The 24,752-nt window shown below is 45.1% G+C and overlaps 1 protein-coding gene across 5 annotated transcripts in view; it reads right to left on the bottom strand.

The window, feature by feature from the left end:
* The window catches only part of ZHX2 (zinc fingers and homeoboxes 2), a 75,132-nt gene that overhangs the window by 25,589 nt on the left and 24,791 nt on the right, over window positions 1-24,752 (bottom strand). For 4 of the 5 annotated variants that reach the window (XR_007888683.1, XM_051611442.1, XM_051611441.1 and 1 more), the window contains exon 2: window positions 18,505-18,576. The gene's annotated coding sequence lies outside the window, so the exon portion shown is untranslated. Of the gene's footprint in view, window positions 1-18,124; window positions 18,162-18,504; window positions 18,577-24,752 lie in introns of those variants that run through there. The other variant, XM_051611443.1, reaches the window with a different exon arrangement.

The raw sequence follows: 24,752 nt of genomic DNA, 5'->3' as shown, positions 1-24,752 counted from the left end.
CTAATATTTAATATTGGATATTGCCCTCATTTCCAAGGGAAGTAGGGGAAAAAAAGAAGAAGATCCTTAATGATATAATTTCAAGAGCCTCTGATTTTGTGACCAGATTGTGTTAATTTAGTTTGTTTCCCGGTTTTATAATGTTGGTGAAATTTTCTCTCAAAAAGAAACAACTAACAAACACCCCACTATGAACTCAGTGCAATGTGGCAGCTCTTTCCATGGCAACCCACCAGCAATGAGCCTGCCCTTCTGCACGGACTTCGCTGCATGACAAAGGAGGGCAGGGAAAGAGCCTGCAGAAAAGCTCTGGCTGTCGATTCCAGCCTGGCAATCCTGCCACCCCGAGTAACTGAAGACATAGGAGAAAGGCAACATTGCCTTAGCCTCACTGTTAAAATGTGTCTTAGCTCCAACTGTTAACCAGCTGCTTGGTTGTTTGCAGGTTGGTTGGTTTGCTTGCTTTGTAAGGCACAGGCAACATATTTTGTTTCCCAAACAGCATGGAAAATTACCCTTGTAGTCCCAATTTGTGTGGTCTTCAGAAATACCCTTGATAGAACTGGTCCCTATGGAGAAGGGCTGATTCTGGCCTGGGGAGGAATTGGGCCTGATATGACCCAATGCACTCAATTCTCTCGGCCCCACAACAGGAAATTAAAGGGTAAAAATCAGAGGGGAGAGAGGGGGGAAAAAACCAATAAACCCTTAAAATTCCATCCAGCTCATGCAGACCTATGAGCCTCCACTGTCCTTTGAAAAATTAATTTCCAAAGCAAAGTTATCTCATGCAAGGTACCACAAGAGGAGGAAAGACAGCCAGGGAGCACAAAAAGGCTGCAGAGCCTGTAATGGAAAATCCTTACTCAGTCACTGAGCAGTCCTCTCATAGCACTTATTAAAATAAAGCAAATATGATGAAACACAGCCCAATCAAACACAACACTGCTGAGAAATTGGATCCGGCTGCTGAAATCAAGTCTCAACCCCCTCCTTCCCAAATACTGGCAGTTCACATCAGTTAACTGCGTCGAAACCACCCCTGGACCAGAAGCGATGTGAGGAGACAAGACAGGACAGGTCACCCCATGTTTGATTAATCTTCAGAGCACGGCTGGTGTCTAAATCTTCACTAGTCTCTCTTGGCACTTGCCTAGGTTCAAATGCTGCATCTCTAGCTGTTCACTGATGATGAAAGGCGGCACTAAAAAAGACTTCAAGGGTGATGTCCATGGGACTCGGTCTTAGCTGCTGCATGAGCAAGTGAGAAAAGGAGCTTTAAGGTCGAGAAAGGCAAGTTAAAAAAGGGCTGTTTCCTTCTCATACTTTGTTTTTCATTCTAGATCTTATTCTTTCAAAACTGAATTCATACAAGAATAGATAGATTTTACTCCTTTTGTGAAATAAATTAGCCTAACTGCTTAGGTCAGTGTTTTCAGACCAATGCATAAAAGCAAACCATCCAGTTGAGGAAATTCAGGGCTAGCCTATTCATCCTTTACAAAGGATGAAGGACAGTCATCCCAACACGTCAAGTTTGTTCTTCTGAAGGTGAAACAATTTCGTTTTGATATAAGGTGGCAGAAACTGAAAAAAAAACACCTTTTCCAGACTGCTCCAGGATATCTTCAAAGGCTAAACAATGGGATAGCCCCTGTGGTCCATGGAGCTTGCAGTGAACCCAGGTAATGTGAAGGGCATCCTGCCCTGTTCACTTCTTGGAATGGTGGCTCAGCACTTCTGCTCTTGTCTTCTGCCCCAGATGTGCAGAGAGACTGGGGCAGTAAAGTGGGAGGAGAAACACAATTTATTTGAGCCACTGAAAGTGGCTTCAGGTGGGATCTATGAGGAATCAAAGCACCATCTGAGACTCAGAGATACAGAAATACCATCACTGCCCCAAAACCACACACCAAAAACCCACCAAAAGCATAGTATGAGAGAGAGTGGGGAAATAGTGCAATGAGAACTCATTCAGATCCAAAGAAAGAAATCAAGGGGGTGTCAGTAGGGGGAAATAATAATAAAAAAAAGTTTCCTCCTTGGACAACCCCATTTCAAGATGCAGGTACATACACACACAAGGTATATCAAGCTATACAAAACCAGCACACACTATTACTCTTTCCTTAGGGTGTAAATAGCACCAGGAAAGAAACACCTTTGAACCCGGCCCTCTGTTTGCTTCCAGACCCAAGTGGCTCAAAAGAAGGGCTGTCTGAAGATGCTCAGTAGCAGGTCAATCTTTCCCAGCAGGTAGGATAATATAAATCAATTGCTTTAAAATAAAAAATAAAATTTAAAAAACTCAACAAAAAACCCCTGAGGCTTGCTGGGAAGAAGTAAAATTGTGGGGAAAAAGAAAATGTAAAGATGAAAAGCACCCTGTAATCTCTTTAATGCAGCACTGGAGTTCTCAGGAAGAGAAGAAGAGAAAGCACAGAAATGACAAGAAAAGTAAAGAAAGAAAAAGAAGCAATCAGTCCATTGACATCAGTTATAGATGTATTTTTTTAATGGGCATTAGGTCAACAGGGCATTTTCCATCTGTCCTGCTTAAATCAGGGCTTTGATGATGCTACATGTGTAATTTTAATACAGCATTTATTGTGGTAGGGCAGTAAGTTTATTATTTGCATGTGAGTTTATGTCTGTGTGTGTGTGTGTGTATGTATGCGTGTGTGTGTGTGTGTTTATGTGCACATCACTTCATGCATGGTAGCACAGGGTTTTCCAGAGAGGAGGAAAGCTGATTTGTAGGTAGGTTAAGAAAACAGCAAATGCTAGGTTGCACCTCAACTGGTTTTTCAGTTGCTTAAAAGAGGTAGGGGGAGAGAAAGGAACAGGCAGTGGCAAAAGAACACAAGGCCTTGGAGAGAAGGGAAGAGGAGAATATAGAAAAAACAGCTTTGACCTCAGCCTCCTATAGTTCTCCTCAATTCAGCTCAAATGGTCAAAAGGCCAGACTTGCTGCTGGCTAATCCTGCCCTGCAGGAACACCTTCCTTCTACCGGAAGGGGCTCCAGGCTTTCCTCTCCTATGCTGAAAGCACAGGAGCTGCAATGGCCCCTCAATCCTCTCCAATTTTCAGTCCAATCTACAGGCACACCCATCTCAATTCTGAAGGCCGGGCACATTGACCAAGGCAGCAAAGAAAAAACAGGTTTTTTGCTATATTGTTGCTAGCAATTTGTATCTACACATCGATGAAGACAACCCAGACTTCCTCCTTCAAAAAGACTACAAAAAAGGAAAGATCACGAATCCACATCCTGCTTTTCTTTCAAACCCCAAAGTGCTTTTCCAATCTAAATCAATAAGGACTGTGTAAACAGACTGCAGCCCATATGAATTCCCAGTGAATTACCTGCTTGAATAACACAGTGGAAGGTAAAGAAGGTTAGCTAAAAGCTGAAGGTCAACATTTAAAACATTGACTAGGCACAGACTGAGCAGGTTTGGAAGCTGGCTTTCAGAAGACACTGCACTACAACCTTAGCGATCTCTTAAGCTTAATTACAGCAGTTTTAGGATTGGTGGCCTTGGTTAGACCAGATTATATTCTCTCTAAAGTTCCACAAGATCCTTGGAGATAAACGTTTGTGCCAGCACCAATTTGCTATACACTTGCATGCCATATACTTAAATACAAGCAATGCCTTTTAGTTGAATATATCCTATAAACCCCAAACAAGGACAGAATCTTCTCCTGTCCACTACATCATATGCAGCAGTGCTACTACTCATAATGCTGTTTCAGGAGACCTGAAGGCTTGAAGAACAGCTGCTAGACAGAACAAGAAAGTAGAAGACATCTGTATCTCTCTGGGGAATCTCCACCACTGGCAGCACAGGTGGAGTGGTGCCAAAGATGGATGGTGCACTGATTCACTTTGCCCTTGGGCAGATGAATTTAGGGTTGGAAAAAGGCACTTGAGACCCAACAAGAAGCTTAACATTCACAGGTTTCTGCAAGAACAACCAAGTGGTTAACAATTTCCACTGTTTTTCCTTTACAAGAGGCAAGATAGAAATAGGGATAAATTTTCAAATTTAATTTTACATTCCCCAGGGATTATATTCCAGGAAATTACTGTTATGTGAATATTGTTACTGCATGACATCTTGGTCCCATTACTCAGACTCTTTTTGGCATGTATGTCAGATGGGATTCACCATATGTTTGATGACATGCAACACACTGGTTCAAATATATCCTACTAAAGCAACATGCTAAGAGAACCTTTATTTTCTTATGCTTCAAGTTACAGCTTAACTCAGAAATGCCTCGGTCACACAGTCATCATCCAATTTTTAGATCTCCCATGTAGATTTATGTAACTCTAAACAACAAAAGAAACCCCCCCAAGACAGATAGAACCGCTTTTCATAAACATAGAGAAAGACAAGATATGGTTTAACTGCTGTCACTAGAAACATCCAATACCTTCTCCAGCATTTTTGAACTGTAATGTAAAGTGGTTTCTCTGTATGATTACTAGGCAGGATTTTTACAGCAAGAAGGTTTTCCCAGATCAACAGTTTTTGCCCAATCACAACTTCCGTGCAACAAAGCCAAACAAGCCCCAATCCCTCTCTCAAAGAGCCTGTGTGCTATTTCCTTGCTCAAAGGAGAGTTAGGAGGATTATTAGCTGAAAATTGCTTTGAAGGTAAAAAAACCAAAAAGTGCTAAATATTGCTGTCTCCATGAGTCAACACATACTCTTCAAAACTCCCTACTAACCATTTATACTACGATAAAAAGCTATTTTGAGCAATAAGCTAGATGCTCAACAACTGGTAGCTCAAGAACAACAAACACCACCAAGTGTTACTGTCTCTGACAATAGCCCCTTGCAGGCAAATTTATTTTAAAGTTAAACTGAACAACTTTTGACTCATGCACTCAGACAAATTTTGTTCAGCCCCTTCAGTCCAAGAAAGGTAGAGCTGAGTGTGCTTCTACCCTGCAGAGGGCAAAGAGCAAGCAAGTGTCCACCAGAATGTGAGCCTTCAGGAAGAAGAGAACATCCTCCTGGACTTCCTATGAAACACAGCTGTTTTGGTTTGGTTTGGTGGGTTTTTTGGTAGCAGGGGAAGGGCCCCGGGAGTGGCTCTGGTAAGAAGCTGAGAAGCTCCCCCTACTCCAAACCCAGCCAAGGAGCCAGTAGAGGGACAATAGATGCGCCTCAGCGATTAACATACTAAAGAACTCTTACAACACCTGAGAAAGAGCAGTTGAGGGAGAAGAGCTGTGCTGGAGTAGGAGAGCTCTGCTGGAGAGGGAGAGCGGTGCCGGTGGTTGGTGAGGAAGAAGGGGAAGAAGGTGCCCGAGCAGAAGTTTCCCTGCAACCCATGGTGAGATGGCAGCTGTCCCCCTGCACTCATGGAGGAACGTGGTGGAACATTCCCTGAAGGCGCCAGGAGGGGTGAACTTGGCCACTGGACTTGGATTTTGTGACCAGAGGATTTGCTGCCTGTGGACTCTGTGCAGCTTTGGAAGACCCTGGAGCCAGGGGAGTTTGTTCCTGAAGTGTGCATGACTCTGTGAGAAGCCCAGGCTGGAGCAGCTCCGGACCTCATGGGAAGGACTCATGAAGGAGAGGTTCGTGGAGGACTCTCTCCCATGGGAAAGCAGGGAAGGACTGCAAGGAATCCTTCTTCCTGAGGAGGAAAGAGCAGTAGGAACCACCAGCCTGTGAACTGACTCTAAACCCCATCCCCTGTCCCCCTGTGCCACTGGGGGAAGGAGGGAGAGAAACCAAGAACAAAGTGATTTGGGCCCAGGATGAAGGGAGGGGTGGGGTAACATATGCAAGCCCTGCTTTTTGTGTTGTTTGTGTCCTGTGTTTGATTAGTGTGAAATTAAATTATTATTTTTTCCCCAAGTTGAGTCTGTTTTGCCTGGGACCTTAACTGGTGAAGAACCCTCCTTGTCCTTTGTCTCAACCCAGGAGCTTTGTCCTCATCCCAGAGTGTGTGTGTGGGGAATTGAGTGAGTGGCCATGTGGTGTTCCTCTGTTGTTGTGTTGGTCCAAAACCAGAACAACTCAATGACTTAACTAGTGCTGTGCTAAAGGTGCACAGAGCAATTTCACATAGACCCTCTGCCAAAGAGGGTCCTGGACAAGAAGCATCAGAGGAAAACTATCACCCCTAGTAATTCACACAGGAAGGACACAGAGGCTGGCAGTGTATGTAGATCTAGCCATGCTATCAGGCACCTTTTTGACCAAATAAGAAAAAAATTCCACCCTATTCCCTCATAGGAATGCAAAGCCCCACCCTCCTCTCAGCCCCCTGAGCTTCCAATTGCCTGGAATAAAATACAGCCTTTGTAAAGCAGCCACAGATTAATTTTCAGATGTGTCCCATACCCAAACCTCCAAACTATTTAATGAGACCCCCAGGAGTTCAGTGTCCTGGAATAAAATTGATGTCCTAAGCATTTCATTCAGGTGTCTGAGCCAGCACTGGTGCTTAAACCCCAGCAAATACACCAACTATGATGTTATCTGGGTCTGTGCTGTCATCTCAGCAGAGACTCCCACCAGTGGGAAGAGCCATGGAAAGCATCAGAACACACACTTGGGTCTTGACAGAATGCTGAAGCAAATGGGACGGCTGTCTCCTTCCCTCAAATAGATTAGGTGCTACCTAAAAAGGAAAGCATAGCTAATTACATGAACTCGCTGAACATCAGTGCTTCCTGAGAGGTTACACTTGAGGATTGTCCCTCCTTTTAGAGATCTCAAGGCTGTGTTTGAGGGAGAGCTCAGCAGTGTCAGACAGAGCCAGCAGGACTGATCCTGCTAGAGCCTCCTGAAAAGCAAAGCAAGATGATGGGGCTGCACAAGAGAGGGTGGTTTCTCCCCCAAAACAGACTTGGTGCTGGAAATCACAGTGATGCTACAAAACATGAGCAAGCTGTAAGGCTCAGTGCACCCCAGGAGCCTATGCCTGAGCAGATACTAAGCCAGGACCAGGCAAGGCCACAGCCTCTAACCGCAGGGGTTAAGAACTGATTCAGTTTGAAACAATCATTTATGGCCAATTTCTGGAGTTTGAAAACAGCACAAAAGCAGCAGCAGCATGTTTTAAGAGAGGCTTTCAATAGAAAACGGGTGGTTGGAATGGCATCACTTCGGTGTTCAGGGTGTTGGGAAGGGATCCTGGAAAGGGACTCTGCAATTTTCCAGCAGCTGTCGTGCTATCGATGCCATACATTGCTCAGAGCTCATGACACTGAGGACACCACTGCTGAGCTTACAGGCATTTGTTTCAGGCAGCCACAGAAGAGGACACGACACTTGAGCCCAGTGCTCAGTCCCGCTGACACATCCCAGAGCACAGGAAAAAGACACAGAGGTTTTCAGGAGGAGAAGCAACATTTTCAACACGTCTATGACCAGCCAGAGACCTGATGGTCACAGGTGTTCACTGCATTCACTGGGAGACAAATGACAAATTGCAGAAGCCAGATGTCAAAAAGAGGCACATCTGGACTGTGATTTTTGGGCGTAATTCACCAGCTATATCTACTAATTGTTTGTGGGGTTCTTTTTGTGGTTTTAAGTATTTGCTATGCAGGGAGCACTGAGAAAGGAGAGCATGGCCAGATGAGGAAGGTAGGGACCTGATTCCCCATGAGTCTGAAGCAAACCAACGTACTGGAATGATCAGACCACTCCATTGCCCTGTAAGTGCTGTGCTTGCACAGTTCTCCTAACCTAGGGATGCTGCCTGGAGCTGCTCCTGTACAGCCTAGAAACTCCCCACCCTTATCAGTGACTTTTTTTGGGTGTTTATTCCTTTTGTAACCAGCTTATGAAACCCTCAAAAACACTCACTCTCAGCCTGAGTTTCTACTTGGTTTGCCATTCAAATGCTCTTTTGGTGTCACCCCTCTACCAAAACAAAGACCAGCTAAGCAAACCACTAAGTCTTTCCTTCCCTGTTGCCACCACAGAGGCTGTTTGGAGGTTACAATTTCTGTCCTCTCCATTTAACACATCCCTGAGCACACAACTGTGCGTGGACCAGATACACCATGACTTAAGAGTAGTGTGGGGACCAGAAGAGGAGGCTGAGGGGAGACCTCATTACTTTCTACAGCTACCTGAAAGGAGGTTGTAGTGAGGTGGGTGTTGGCCTCTTCTCCCTAGTGAATAACAAGAGGACCAGAGGAAATGGCCTGAAGTTGCACCACGGGGGGTTTAGACTAGGTATTAGGAAGAATTTCTTTAAGGAAAGAGTGGTCAGGCACTGGAATGGGCTGCTCAGGGAGGTGGTGGAGTTTCCACCACCCCTGGAGATATCAAGAAAACCTGTAGATGTGGCACTTCAGGACATGCTCTAGTGAGCATAGTGGTTTTTTTCTGGGTTGATGGTTGGACTCTGTAGCCTCAGAGGTCTTTTCCAACCATGACGATTCTGTGATCTCGGGGGCTGAGCACAGGATTTTTTTTGCCTGGTTGGCCTCAGGCTTAAGGATACACTGGAGTCTGTTTTTGTTGGGTAAGGAGATGTGCATTACCATTCCCTCATGCCTGCCCGTGCCACCACCATCAGCACACATGACATGACAGGGGATGCAAACCTGACACCCAGGCTGCCCTATCTGCTTCCTATGCTCAAATCCCCTCTTTGGGATCCCTGAAGGTGAGGTACATTGTGGCAAGTCCGGGCAGCTTTACACCACTTTTAACACAGAGGTTGTACCTTCCATTTCACTGCCACTGCCAGCGGTTAGGGCTAGCGTGAGGTTAACGTATAGTCAGGAGTTCATCCAAATGACACAACTACTCTGCCAGACTCAGCTGCCAAGAGATGGTCAGAGATCCTCACGACACACACCCCTCAAGTTTTCAAACAGCAAAGTAAGATGCTTTTGAATCTTCTCTAATAAAAAGTGGCACAACTTCCACAGTAACAGACCAAAACTCATTGCTGCAGCAGGCAGCGCTACATGTTACACTACCACTGAAGAAGTTTATTTCCTTCTGATAACATGCACCAAAAGAAACGTATTTATAATAAAACAATCCCTATTAAGGGTGCCCTCCCCTCCACAGGCACATATGGGCTGCTTCTCACCTACTCACAAGCACTTTCTTCAAGTGCCTTGGGAGTATTTTTAGAGGGGCTGATCGTGGCTCATTGAAGTCCTCTGAAATTTTGCTACTGACTGCAGCAGAAGAAAGACCAAAGAAGAAAGCTGCTCCTTCTCTGCACTCTTTCAGTGTCAGAGGGATGGCCTATCCGTGGCCACTCATTGAACTCATACACTCTCACCATCAGAGAGCAAGGTCATATCAAGATGGAGATTCACTGAATGCTTTACAATAGAGCTAAAAATCCCGCAGTTCTTATTTGTATGTATATAACAGATAATAATAAATATACAGCAATTCAATATTATTATATAAATACATATTTTATAGATAAATAATAAAATATATGTAACAACAATAATAAATTCAATGCTGGAGCTTGACCTTCCTCCTGTAGTAAATCCCAAGCACTGCACTGGCTCCTTCCTCTTCCTACACACACGGCAGCATCTGAAAGCCAGTTGCCTGAGCACTGTGGGGTTTGGTTCATCCACAGCAAGCCTGGCTGGATTTCAGAGCGTGGCAAAGGCAGCTACAGTCTGGTCTGAGGCGTGCAAGCAGAAGACTGTTCTTGCAGAAGTGCAGACAGGAAACACGCCAGATTGTTTATACCTGAGTCATGACTAATGTTGACAGTGAAAACTGAGACAACTCAGAGACCACTACTGTGCTTAGTATGTATGTGATGCTCTACCCTAACTCCACCACCAGCAACACTGGGATGAAGCACACATTACCTGTGCAAATATCACAGTTGTACTGCATGAAACTATTTGTGATGGAAAGCACGATACCCCCCATTGAATTTGCTCAGACAGCAGCATGTTCTTCAATACATGAGAAGACTCAGAGGTTCAAGTGCTCTTGCTTTCAGGATATCTGCCTCCCTGATTTCCAACAGTCACCCTAGCAAGCAAGTAGCCACTAAGAAGACAACACTACCAAAAACTACTGACAGAAGCAGAAGATAAAGAAAAGGTCTGGGACAGGTGGAGATGGGAGGCTCCAGAAAAGTTCATTGCCATTTTCGTCACCTCTCATCTCTCTCCTTTAAATTAACCTCTCTCTCTATTCCATCCATTGATGTTCTTGATTACCAGGCAGACATGGAAGTAGCAGTGTGTCTTTTAAATCAATTGGGACCAATGAAGAGGGAACCAAGCAAAGCTTGCTTAGTTTCAGCATAAGGTGTGAGGGTTTGGGTGAAAGGAAGAGACCTAATGCTTGGTTACATAGGGATTTGGTACAGATCACCAGCTTGTGATACAAGGTGCATGCATGGATCCTAAACCAGAATTTTTTTTTTTTAAAAAAAGGCCTCCGACTTCATTTTGGGGATTCCTTGTTACTGCAATATCTCTGAGCATGCATTCGAGAGATGTGTCTTTGCTCCCACGCAGGGCTTTTTGCCAGGTTGGATCCACCCTTATGCTCAGGGTTGGGAAAGTCAGACCGGCCAGAGCATGTGTCATGCCTCGCCAATCAATGTGCCAGTCCCAAATTACTGTGAATTGAAAATCTATATAGCACGTTACACCTATATGGAGAGGCTGAGTAGTTGAGTCTGAGCTGAGGACCTCACAGGTAAACTTTGTTTACACATCTGTGTTTGCAGTGGGACCTTATTTCCCCTTGTAAATCACATTTCAGCTTTTCCACTATGACTCCAGTGCACATCTACCCAAACAAAAATATAGGCTCTCATCTTCTACTTTTTTCCCCTCCTGACTAATCTGATTTCCTTCCTCAGGAACTTTTTTCCAGGACAGATCTGACCACCCAGACCTACACCCATCACAACAGTTTGGAGCAATACACATCAGGGATTTTCCAAACCACTCACAGCCAGGGCTGCTCCACCACACAGGCTCCTTGCAGGGTCATCCCACCCCCAGAGCCTGCTGCTTGCCTCCATGCCACCTCCACTCAGGGACAGCAGTGCTCCTGACCTTCCCTGTTCTCCTATCTGCTCTACTGTCTTTATTTTGGCTATTGGCCACATCTCTCTCACCCATAACCTGAAGGCATTTCTCCTACATCCCAGTGCATAGCCCAAGCAGGATCACTATCTTGTAGCATTTTTTTTCTGTATCCTTCTGAAAATTCTGCTGCAGAAAGAAAATTACAAGTAGAAATGTTATTTCACTGCCTTCTCACCACAATTCCCATTTCAGCTACTTAACCCTTCACCCTCTAATGGTCAAAAAGCATCACTGCTCAGATGACTCTGTTAGTGACTATCAACAAACCCTTCCCACCTCCTCCCAAGGAGCAGCACTGCAGGATGCCCTTGGTCAGGGCATTTGGTTCAAACTTGTCAGCCCCCCTTGCCCCTCTGTGGTTGCCCTGTTGCATTTGTTCACACAGCAGTGCTCACCTCCTCCACTCCACCAGCAATGCCACCAGCTTCACCCATCTGCTTGTCAGCTTCCCCTACAACAGTCACTGACTGTCCCTCCACGTGGCCCCTCTGGCATGGCAGGACATCCTGCCATCCATCTGCAAAGCCTGTCCTAGCTGCTGCCTTGCAAGCCTCACAGAGACCCATGTTTGCTATGAAACCACACAAATTTGATTTTTGCAGTATGTTTCAGTTCCTTGCCGGTAGGAAATAGAAAATATTCCTTTCCCAAACCTCTTGAGAGCCAGCAGTTGACCTGGGTGGCTGTGAGCATGTGCTACTCTGTGGTTGTCACTATCCACCCAGATGCTCTGCTCCATCACAGCTCCCAGTATGGGATTTCCTTTGGACTCTTTGAGGTTGCCATCAGCTACCAGAGGGTTTTAAACAGAGATCAAAAAACTTAGCATACCAAGGAGTATGAAATGCAACTCAGAATACCCATACTGTTCAGTATTACCCCAGCAATAATTTTATCACTATAATTTTGATTGCAGCAGCATAAATAGGAAGGAAAGCCTTAGATCTCTCTGTGGCTTGCTAGAAGACCGTAGGCAAATCTTCTGCACCCTAGTTTACATGCCTGGTGACTGGGATTGCATCTCCTTCCAAGCTGTTTAATCCTGGATGCCCACGCATGAGGTGCATGTGGCAGAGATGAGCTGTGCTGCTTTGGAAGGGAGATCTGACACTGTGTGAGCAGAGCAGTGCAACAAGTGGGACATCCTCCAGCCTGGGAAACCATGACAGACCACCTGTAGAAATGGCTATAGAAGATCCTCAGTGCACTTCTCTTGCCTCATTTTCTCCATCCAGCTTATGGCTCAGAGTGACTGGGGCAAGACAGACAACTCTGAGGGTTACACCTGCAGCCTGCCTCAAACATCTCTCCTAAAGAAGGGTGAAACATCTCTGCAAATGGTGCAGCCTCTCAGCTGATCCCAGAAGAGGTTAGACAGCTACTAGAGAATAACTGCTTAACTTATAGACAGCTGAGGTGAAACATGTCCTAGTCTGTCTCTCTAGGGCTACCTTCTCCCATTTATAAGATGGGATAACAGCACCATCCCAGCCTCTGGGAGAATTAGAGGCCAAGTGCATCAATCACAGGGACCTGGTGAGACACCACAGCGATACGTGATGGAGGGACTTACAGCCTCAGAGCCCTCTGCATCAAGTCAAAACACCCAACAGCCTTCCCCTCCCCTCAGGAAATAAAGGTGTAACCTTCCAAATGAGGTTTCAGTACCATATTAAGGAATGCAATGTGAATAGAGACAAAGTGTGCAATGCTGAAATTAATCACAGAAAATAGGGGCTGGTCTGGAATCTCATGAGAGAGGTACATTTATTTCATTATTATATCACAGATGACATTAGGTATCCGCTGAGTCCCTCAAGGCAGAATTCTTGCATGAAAAGCATCTCCATTTACCAAGCATGATAGAACTTGCAACTGTTCTATAAATAAAAGGTATTTACAAAGAGAGCTGTTAAATATTTATTTTTCTCTGAAGGCTGAGTTCTCTGTTCATTTGTCTCCGTTGCAGAATTGTTTGGTATCAGGGAGCAGAGAAGCTCACCTAAAAAAAGACTAGGAACCAGTCCAGAGCCTGATCCGGACACAGCACCAACCTCCTCTACAAGCTGGTGAGGGAAAAGCATCCAACCTGACACAGAGGGAACATGAAGCAAACAAAATGGGAATGATCTCATCTGGCAGGCAAAGGTAGAAGAAGGAGCGTCAGTGACAAAGCAGCCATCAATAAATGCTGTCACACTGCTCCTTCCTCACAGAGCTGGCTGGGCACTTACACATTAAAGAAGTTACAACCTTCACTTGTGAAGAATAACTGCAGATTTGCATTACATTTGCTTTGTGTCTTGGGAACAAGCATGTGTTTCTCACAACTAATGAATTAGTGATTTTAAATTTTTTTTTTCCTTGTAAATTTTTTTTTTTTTGGAAGCTGACAGTCCTGGGGGGAGGGGGCACTGAACAAAAAAACCCCGTGGCTCTGAAATACACTTCACTGCTAACCCTTTGTAGTAGCAATTGTAATAGTTCTTACACGGGGCTTGCCAAAAGCTGGGTTTTAATTAAATATTAAAAAGCTATTTGTTAAAATAACGTTGCCATAGCAACTAGAGAAAGCTAAAACACCCCGGTGTTTCTGACTCACAGCATATTAATCAACCACCAGCTATTATAGAATGAGCTCCCCCCACCCACAGGCGCCGGCGGGAGCCGCGGAGCCGGCAGCCCCCCAGACGGGCAGTGCTCGCTGCCGGCCCTGGGTTCAGGCAGGACTGGGGAGTTTTCCAGGCTCAGCCCAGGAATCACACCCCAGATATTTTGGGGAAGGTATGCTGGAACACTTAGGGTCAGTATGTCCCTGTGGGGGCACAAAGAGGGATGGCGCTGGGCAAGGGGAGGTTTTGGTGAGGGGCATGAGGACGGTGGCTCCCCACGTGCCCACAGCAGCTCCTGTGGCTCCTTCCCAGCCAGGCCTGAACACCCTCCTCTAGTGCTTGCCTCATAAGCATGGCACTCACCCCAGATCTATACCTGTAAAAAATTATTTTAAAAGTATTTGAATTATTCTTGCAGCAGGTACCTTCCCACCATTAGGCCAACTGCGCAGAACTCTGAAGGAGTGGAGAGTAAAGCCTGTAAGGGCAAACCAGCTCTGCTGCTCACCCAGAATAGCTTATTTTACAGGTTTAAAACAAGACCAAACCCACTCCTTCCACCATCACATCTCATCCCCAGCCACGCTGGAATAACCCTTTTACACTCTCTGTCCATGCACCACAAGGATGGCAAATTCAACCACCCAGCAGCAAAAGCCGGTTGACCCACAGCTGCTGGGAGGCTTTTCCCTGGGGACAGAGCTCATGTTAAGAGGTGGTGGGAATTCTCCCGTTGCCTTTGTCCATGCTGTGGCATCACCACGTGTTCTACAATGATGGGTACAGCTGCAGCAGGGAGTCAAGTAGTTGAGGTCCAAAGCAACACTGGTGTGGGGGAAGAGGACTGGGAGGGAGAAGCACAGTTGGATTGCTTAGATGGAGTCAGACACAACCTTCCTCCCCCTCAACGACTCAGGTTTGTTCTTTTAACCCCCTACTACTCTCATTTTCAAATGGAAAATAAATACCTAACCGTGTAGTTATTATTAACTGAAAGGAATGTGATGAATATTACAGCATTTGTATGCCAGCTTCAGTTTCCTGCTGCTTTGTTTGGGTGTCACGGGCTGTGACTATGACAACCGCAAGCAGTTATTAGACTGATGTCATTTGTGACATCATGCTTAAATGGAAAAGAAAGGGAAGAAGACATACTACCAAAAATAAGAAAAATGAAAAAAAACCTGCTTTCACCTCCTTAAGCACCAGCAAGTCCTGTCTATGGAGTAAGGTAACAAAGCAGCACCTCGCTGGGGTTGCTGGAGTGATGGGCAGAAGTGACTCCATCCGTACTGAAGCTGCTCAGCTATGCAGCACTGAGTATTTGGGAAAACCTGCCCTCTTCCCTCCCCTTGGCTGCAGGATGAACAGCAAGTTTGCAGTCACATGGAAGAAATCTCCTCACCCCTTCCCAGCTGGGAACCACCAGCATGATCCATAGCCTAAAGCTGGCTTCCAGGTCTGAGATGAAGAGAGCAACGGTGGCTTTTGGCTAAGCCTCATTTCTTCCAACTAGGTTTCTCTTGTTCTCCAACCAGCTTTTCCTCATCATCTTTATTTTTCAGCTATTACATTATTTTCCCCCTTCTTTTAGAAAATAAAGCAGTCTGTGAAACATTTCTGGACAGTCACTTGACCAAGCATGGGGGAAATGTGGATTGATTTAGTGAGGAGTTCACTGTTTAGAGAAGTGGCTTTTCTGGCAACAAGTACAAGTCACAGTTTCAGTCTCTGAGGGCTGAGACCCTGTGTGAGAGCAAGGAGGCAGCACTTCTGCTTAACCTGATAGAGAACAGTCCACTGCAAAAAGTATCTCCTTTATGTTACACATCCAAGATGCCTTGACATAAAGTTCTCCAAGTTACTTTTCCTCAAGTTTTTCTAACACGTGAAAAGTGTCTCAAGTTCATACAACCTGAAGGAAACCCTCCCCTCTGCATCCTCCCAGGATTAGGTCCCCATGAAGAGATAGCTTTGCCTTGCACTGCTCAAAGAAAAACCCCCTTCAGGGAGGTCTCGTCAATTAAAACAATGGGTAATGCTTTTAAATAGCAAAGCAGAGATGCTGTCTTACAAAGGGAAGATGTATTAAAGCCTAACAGGTGAAGCAACCACTGCTTGCAGCTCCCTGCCCTGACTCATTTTGCTCACCAATGTCCCCAAGCCCACTGGAAGTGGCAGGAGCTCCCCAAACCAACACCATCCCTGACTGTTCATAACACAGCATATCAGCATTTGATCTAGTCTCCCTCTACATGGGCATCAGCTGGAAACACCCTGAACCACTGCTGCAACCCAAGCTGCCAGCCCTCACAGGGGACAGCACCTCTGGGAATTGCCCTGTGCAAGTACCACCCATGGTAGGTGCTAGGGGTAAACGGAAAAATGGAAATGGCAAAGAAGCCTCCTTTCCCCTCTCTCCATTGAATCTCTTCACGCTGAATGGCTGGTCCTCAAACATTTTGTGGGACAATACTAAGAGAGGATGCAGAGAGTGGACACATGGGAACTGAGCACTTCAAGCTCTGGTTTCTCTCCAAGCTTCTTAGCAGGGTGCAGTTTCTCGGTCGGCATCACCCCACCACAGCCATCTTGAGCTCCTCTGTTCCTCACTCAGGCTTCTGCCACACTGCTGTACATACACCAGTGGCAGGAGGCATCTACATGGGAATTTACAGTCTCCTTTCCCTGCTGAGCAGCAACATTTTCACTGCAACATTTTCAGAGCCATCTGAGACCATACACAAGTTACCTGGGAGGCTTCCAAGCAGCCTGCTCTTGTTTTCTCTCTCATCCTCTTAACACAGCTATGATACATCAGAGACACCTGTGTACTGCATGTTGCCCTCAGAATCACAGCTTTGTTTTGACTTAACAGCACAGACAACATCTACCTGGGACTAGCAGTCCACCTTTGAAGAGCAGGTTCCCCTTTTTTACTCCTTTTGTGGAAACAATCACCACAAGGCTGCATTAGGACACAGATTTGTTAGGACTTCAGAAACACTTGCCAAATTTCAACACTGCCTACTGAACAGGAAAAAAATCCCAGATTTTGATTTTGAGATGAGCAAAGAACATTTCTAGCATATGGATATACTTTGAGAAACATAGTATGTACATTAGGCATCTTCTTGCTGAATTTTCTTCACCTAAACCTCAACCTACATTTCACTCTGGAGCCAACACAACTGTAAAAAAAGAGGCTAGACCCCATCCTTTGCAATGCTTTGTAAGCAACTGATAAAAAATAAGCCGCACAGCTCAATTGCCAGGTCTCTTGTGCCAGTTTAAGCACCAAAAAGTTAGGAGAAAATGTTTGTGATTCCAAGGGAGAATATGAACTATGGACATGACTGAGGGAGGACCAACATCCCTTTTCTTCCAGTAACTGCACTCATTACCACTATCCTTCAGAAAAGGCTGAAAGTAGAATTCCCTATTCTGTTTTTTTGAATGACTGTTAGGTATTTATCAAGAAAACTTTGCCATGTCTTTACCAAACACTGATGGACTCTGTTTCCCTCCTATTAACAAAACATAACTCTTTTTTTCCAGGTTGATTTCAATTTGGGGCTTTATTGTGCTCTAGCCCAAAGCGATTTGTGTTACTGTAACACAAAACAGTCTGTAAACCACTGAAATAAAAATGGAAACAAAACTCTGCTGATTTCCAAGTAACCATAGATTTCCATCACCACAGAACAGTGCAAAAATGGGATGGGAGTTGGGCTGATTTTAAAAACCTAAAAAAAAATCCCTTATTCAACTCCTCTGCTAAGAAAACTTACAGAAAAGCAGCAAAGAAGCCCAGAGCAACAGCATCCAAACACTCAATCCAAATTTTAGTGCTGTTATCCAGCTTTGTACCAGCCCAGTGGAGCTGTCCCAGGAGCCCACACTGTGCCAGGCACATGGGCAGGAGCTCCAGCCAAGGCTTGCTGAGGTCAGTCTAGTGCAGTCCCAGCTGCTCCACCTGGAGAGCTGCAAACCAGCCACAGCTGCTGGGAAGTCACAGCCCAGACCCTTTAGCAACATGTAGGAAAAGGCTGTAGTGCAGCTGCTCCTTAAAAAAATACAACAACAACAAAACCCCCAGCCCCCCCCCCCCCCCAAAATGCTTACATACATACATACATACATACATACATACATACATGCACACAAAATCTCCTGGTTGACCTGCTTTGGGATGGAGTCAAGGGATGGAGTCAAGCATGCAATGTGTTTCCTGTGATATAAAAATCCCTCCAAAGTTATTTTGCCAGATCAGGGAAGAGCTCAATATTGGATAGTTTTCAGTTTTGACGACAGGGCTGGGGTGCTGTGCACACACACAAAAACAACCTAACTGCAAATCTCTGTTCTTCTCCCCTTTCAAAACACACAAGACTTTCTTCCCGAAGAATGCCTCACCTCCACTCTCCAGCAAGATTTTGTCTTTCAAACACTGGTAGAGCTTGGAAAAAACAAATAAGCTTCAGATGGTGCTGATGGTCCATTCTGCTGACCATATTCTCAGTTAAATACATTAATGTGGTTCATATCTGCACTGAGATAATTATTCAGCCTATGTGGTAATACCACGCTGACTTTATTTTGTGGTTTTCAAAGAGGTGCCAAAGCACACAACTGGTCCAAAAGACTGGATTTGCTTGCTGTAAACACTTCTTTAAATGTCTTAAAAAAAAAAGAAAAAGAAAAAAACCAAAACAAATTCCTTCTGTTTGAACAAGCTTGGGTTTCTCATTTTAAGGAAAAGAGAAAAAACAAACAAACAAAACCCAACTACTCACAGCACTGCATTTCTTACATCCTGGGAACCTCAGTATTTATACCTCTCTGCAGGTGAGCAGAACTTCTGATACCTACAAAAGAGAGAAAAGCTATGTGAGTCAGGGGGGACAAAAAAGGAGAAAACAGCAGCCATCTCTTCCACTCTCTGACTGGCAGTTTAGTTTTTTCACCAGATCCCAGAAATGCCAACTGACAGGAATTGCAGCAATTTTGTTTTCCACTGACCACCACTGACAGATGCAGAACTTGAAAGATTTGGTGCTCCAGCCCTGTTACAGTAACACAATGAATGTTGGCAGCCTCTTGGGGAAAACAAAAATAAAAATCCACATTTCTTAGGCCAAGCAGTCAGTGGAGAGCACTCACACACTGATGTCCACAGATACCGCTGCTGCGGCTCAGACTGGAAATACCCACAAAACATCTGCTGCAGCAGACTTGTACCAGAACAAGCTGTTTGGCTACTGGGAACTTGAATAAAATGCCATCAAACTTGCCTTTCTCTTCCTTAAAGAGACTCATGTGCTGTGCCTCAAAGCTAAAGTTGGTTTTCTTAATTTTTGCCACTTTTTTCCCTACCAAGAAGGGAGATAAAGGTTTGGCTTCAGCAGCTGCAACAGCAGAATGGATACAAAACATCTCCCCCTTTCAGCTGTATTCACACCTGAGAAACACTGTGCCTGTGGGTCTGCAAAGAATAGGTAAAGAGAAAATAAATGGCTATGGGACCTGAGTGAATAAAAGAAATACATGCAGCAAAACATCCCACTAGTCCCTCAAGAAAAGAGGCAGAAACTTATCGATTGCTTCAGAGGCACCAGGAGCACTACCTGCATTTTCAGTTCAAGCTGAAATATTTGAGTTTGAAACTTTACACTTGTTATCTGACCAGAGGAGGGTCAGCTGGCAAACCCAAGAGAAATCACTTGGGTTCTTTTGCTCCTTCCCAGCAGGTTAGGAAGATTTTTTTTTTTTTTTTAGCTCTTTACAAAGGAAGATAGAATTTGATTTCCTGAAAGAAAATGGCTACTGGAGGAGCTGGGAGGCCAGGAGCTGTTGCACAATCAAAATAATTTTTTAAGAGTTTAAAATGAAAGAGAAAAAGCTGCATGTTTATTCATAGATAAAAGGGAAGCTGCTTCCTGCCTTGCTCCTCTCAGAATAAGGCAAAAAATTTGCTAGTTTCACTGACTTGCAAAAGAGAAATAAACATATGGGATAGCTGCAGATTTTGTGCTATTCATACCTCCACCCCTTCTTGGACATGGCAGGCTGCTGCCCTTCCTCCCTCTTTTAGGTCAAATCCCCCTTTCTCCCATTGTAGGTTGCAAGCCCAGAGCTGAGTGGTTTCTGTATTTAGTAATAAGAAATTAGACTTAGTCCACTTAATATCAGATGCACTGTCTGAAATCTTGTCTTTTCAGTGCTGCATCAAACACAAAAAAGTGACCCTAAATCTTGCCAACAGGACCAAAAACACCCTTATGAGTAAAACACTTCTAAAGAACAACCAAATCACCTGTAGTGCAACACAGCCCTGTCTTTCCCCTGATCTCTAACCTCTGCTTAGAAAGTTAATTACATGAAATACATATGTATGCTGATGTTGCTTCTTAGGACCGTATGAGCCTCACAATTTTCGGTGCTTTTCCTAAAGACTCAGCTGGTGAAGTTTCAGTGAGGTTCTCTCCTTTATGAAACATAAAGCAGGAGGAAATCTCCAGGGTTATTAAATCCAGTCCCTTGCTGTTGTACTTGTACAGCACAATCCTGCATGCAAAAAGTTCCAACCCCTTGTGGCTATGAGAACGTGACTTGAGTTTAACATAACAACTCAGAAAAAAGTTGGTTATACGCACACACATCTATATACTTATATTTCATATGTTTTAAAAAATTGCATGGCTCTAGGATATCTGCTACTGCTTTTGAAAGTCTAGAGTGTGGAAATACTGAAATGAAGGAATCACAACCATGTTTCATACAGAAAAGTCATGTTGTTTGCAACAGGTAAGTAATTACTAAGGAAACTCTTGCCTGAGTTTGTCCTTAGCACCCCTGTGTGGGCAGCTCTTAAGCAGCCTCCCATGGGGGCACGCTTACTCCCAGCCAGCTAAAGGCAGGGGAAACAGCTCTCCTTAGCAGGAAAGCAACACTTTCATGAAACGCATTGCAACTCTGGGCTTAGTTAAATGCAGACCAGACTGCTCCACTCCACAGAAGGGCATTCATGCAGGCATTGTGTCCTCACCTACAAGAGCCGTGCCATGCAAACTCCCACACAGTCATGGGCAGGAGGTGGGGAGATGTGTATCTGCTGGCTCTTGTGTGGTGTCTTGGTGGGCACATGTACACAACAGGTGATGGTGGTTTAGGAGTTACCACACACCACCTGGTTCACAGGAATTGCCTCTGTGTGTGTGTGCACAGCCTACAGCATGCAGTACCCCAGCCTTCACTGTCCACACACCAAGCAGGAGACTCGGCTTTCCTCTGCTGCTGTTTGCTGAGGCAGGAATACGGACAGGCTGGGGTGCAGGCTGGGGCACTGGCAGCCACCTGCCACATCCCCCCTCTCCCCCCTCCAGCATTTGTATCCTACTAGGCATTTATTAACTTTTCAGTCTAGCTTATACCTAGATTTCCCTAAAAACTACCACAAGCAAAATTACCACCTTAGTGATCTGAATTACTTCTATCACAAGACTAGAAATGCCTTCTATCGAATTAAACACGCACAGCTGTGTTGGAAATGGGGGGTTTTCAGCCTGTAGATTACAGACTGTTGTTACGGTGTGATTAGCAGATACAAACATTCCTGAAATTCATCTGTATCCACACAATGAAAATCCCAGTTATCCTGATGGATCACGAGCACCCCAACAGCTCCCAGCTGCCGCCCCAGTCTTGGTTAACCACTCACCAAACCTGGCAGACTTCAGCACAAGGGAGTAAGGTGCTCATGAGCATCCTTCACTTCAACACCTTTTTATGAACCTAATAAAAATAACCAATTCTTGCCCCCATCTCTAAGACAAACACAAAAAACAATCCAGACTTTCCACCAAATACCTAAATGCACCATGAAAAAGCCATTAAAAACCCCCAAAGTCCTCCGAGGCCTCTGTGAGCACACACCCCCTGTGTGGACAGTAATGCTCCAGATGCCTAGGGATGTCCCCGGATCTCTGCAATCCCAAGAGTCTTACCCCTATCCCAATTGGCATTCAGCTGCCTTTCAATCCAGCCTTTGAATGAAGCTGAAACAGAGACAGGTATTTCCATCCCACAGCAGCTGCTGTTGGCAGCCTTAGTGCTCCCTGGGAAAACCACTGGCACCAATCTGGAAAGCACAAAGTAGGAGGCTCCTGCCAAGGGTCATCCTCTCCACTTCAGCAGTGTGACTCCTGCTCACACAGGGTCTTAATCCATGCTACAGACTTTGTAGGGACCTGTGAGCAGAAGCTGTCCCAGGGAGTCACTCCGAGGCTGCAGCCTGCTGCAACTGTTCAGCCTTTGCTTCCTCCAGTAATACTTTTATAAACTACATGAATGGACCAAGCCACTCTTTGCGATGACTTCTTAATGTTACCAGCTCTTTTTGGAAATACTGAAAAGCATGAAAATAAGCAAAGAGTGATTAATCCTCTCATCCTGGTGGACAAGAAGTTGTCCATGGGACAGCAATATGCCCTTGTGGCCAAGAAAGCCAGTAGTATCATGGGATGCATTAAGAAGAGTGTGTCCATCAGGTCAAGGGAGGTTCTCCTCCCCCTCTATTCTGCCCCAGTGAGACCCCATCTGGAGTATTGTGTCCAGTTCTCAGCTCCCCAGTTCAAGAGGGACAGGGCTATACTGGAAAGAGTCCAAAGGAGGTCTACAAGGATGATTAAGGGACTGGAACATCTGTCACATGAGGACAGGCTAAGAGACCTGGGGCTGTTTAGTCTTGAGAAGAGAAGAATAAGAGGGAACCTTATTAATGTCTATAAATATCTGAAGGGTGGATGTCAAGAATGGGCCAATCTCTTTTCGGTGGTGCCCTGTGATAGATGAGGGGAAATGGCACCAAGTTGCAACACAGGAAGTTCCACCTGAACATGAGGAAAAACTTCTATACTGTGAGGGCGATAGAGCCCTGGAACAGGCTGCCCAGAGAGGTTGTGGAGTCTCCTTCTCTGGAGACTTTCAAGACCCGTCTGGATGTGTTCCTGTGTGATCTGCCCCAGGTGTTCCTGCTGCAGCAGGGGTATTGGACTTGATCTTCAGAGGTCCCTTCCAACCTCTATGATTCTATGATTCTATGAATAAGTGCAGAAAGCAAATAAGCTGTCTGGGGAAAAAAAAAAAAAGGGGAAAAAAAAGGAAAAAGTTTCCTAGGTCTAGTCAGATTTTCACTTTTACTGCAGCACTCTCACAGAAACTATTCCTCCTCTCTTTGAGCTTTAGAAGATTTCAGAAAACATGCTCTCTGTCAGGGTAAAACTGATCTTCTCACATCCCTCCAGGGAGAAGCATGAGAGTGATGCTCTGGGGCAGCAGACGGCTGAGCCAGGCAGCCTGGGCAGTCACCAAGGCCACCTTCACCCAACTGCCACCCCCAGGGACTGCCCTGACCCCTCGGCCACAGGCTGCCCGGGGCTGAGACTTGCCCATCCATAGGTCTGTTTGAAGCCAGTAAGAAGACATGGTTTGGTTGCTGGCAACAGTCATGGTGAGCCTTGGCTGCAAGGTGAGGCAGGGGCTGGCGAAGGGTCCTGGCCTGGCTTCCCTGGCACTGGACAGACAGGCAGACCATGACTCCTTGTCACTTCCTATCTCAAGGCTTTCTTAAAAAATATGCAAACACCAACATTAACCCCCATAGCCCCAGTGCGGGGATATGATCCCCCATATCTCCACCCAAGTCTTTGCACACCTCACTTACCCTTGTTAAGCATCGTTTGCCAGAAACCAGAGCACTCAACCAAAATGAGAGGGAATGGGAAAGCATTGCTCAAAGCATTTTGTATTTACATTTCAACACATCCCCTAGCTGTGGATGTCAGCAGGCAGAAAAGTACATTACTTTCTTTCATATCTCCTTAACTCTTCCTGGTTTCCTACAACAAATCAAAGTGTTTTCTTGAAGGCTGAGAAAGCTCAGTCTCGTATACTGTTTTAAATTGCCAGTTAGGGCAGTTAGGAGAAGAATTTTTGATCACAGAAGAAAATTCAACCAGAGAGAACGTGATGTCCTGTAGAGTTCTGGCCATCACTAATTTATTTTGATTTTAGTACAGTTAATTAATTAATTCATTTTGTGTTATTTCTCTTAAACCTTGCATTTCAGATTTTCACCCTCTGGTGAGATACTTACTTGCCTGTAGTAATAGATGTGCTGGAAAACAGTTGTCTGACCCTCCTCTGCTAGAACCATGACTGATAACTGCTTTCCAACACAGGGGTTGCTACAGTAGCACTGTTGCAGGGTGCTTTTGCTGCCCAACATAAGTACAGCAATAACTTTTATTTTATTTTAAAACAACTGAGCTACAGACTGTTCATCTGTCAATTAATTTTTCAACACCACGGGATGTCCAGTCCCTGTGTACAGATCCATCCAGGTGCCATCACACATAATAATCCACATCAGTCTCCACAGTCTAAATACACGTGCCAATTCAGAAAGATGGGGGTGATCATTCGAGACTGCCTGTAGGAGGTGCCACATAGGCAGATACAGCAAATAATGGGAGCAGCACCACATGTACAGGATGCTATTCAGCCATGACTGCAGTCAGAAACATGACTAGCTATTTTCACCCCTTAGATTTTCTGTCAGAGTGATGCAATTTCAAGCCTCCCAGTGCTGCTGTTGGGTTCGGCCTGGTCTCTCCAGTTTCAGCCTGATTTCCTTACCACATGATGCAGCCCAACAGCAGACACCCTTTTCTCCTGCTCTTAATTCATTCTTTCTTCTGTTTCCCTCCACCCTCAAGCTGAAAAGAAAAACAACCAACAACTTAAATGAAACAAACAAACCAAACAAAAAACTGATCAAGGCCAGCCAGTGATTACATTTTGCAGTTATAAAAATAAATACAAAAGGAAGGGGTTTCCCTTTTCCAGCTGTTGACACCGTTGCCACTTTTGGCTGTAAGCATGAACATGTTTGCAAATTCCTGCCAAACACAGCAGCCATCAGTGTAAAAGTGATACAAGAAACAAAATGAGCACAGGGTGTAAACATAAAGCAAGAAATCAC

This window comes from Apus apus, chromosome 2 (assembly GCF_020740795.1).
Source record: "Apus apus isolate bApuApu2 chromosome 2, bApuApu2.pri.cur, whole genome shotgun sequence".
Classification (NCBI taxonomy): domain Eukaryota; kingdom Metazoa; phylum Chordata; class Aves; order Apodiformes; family Apodidae; genus Apus; species Apus apus.
This window is presented reverse-complemented; position numbering and strand designations above follow the sequence as displayed.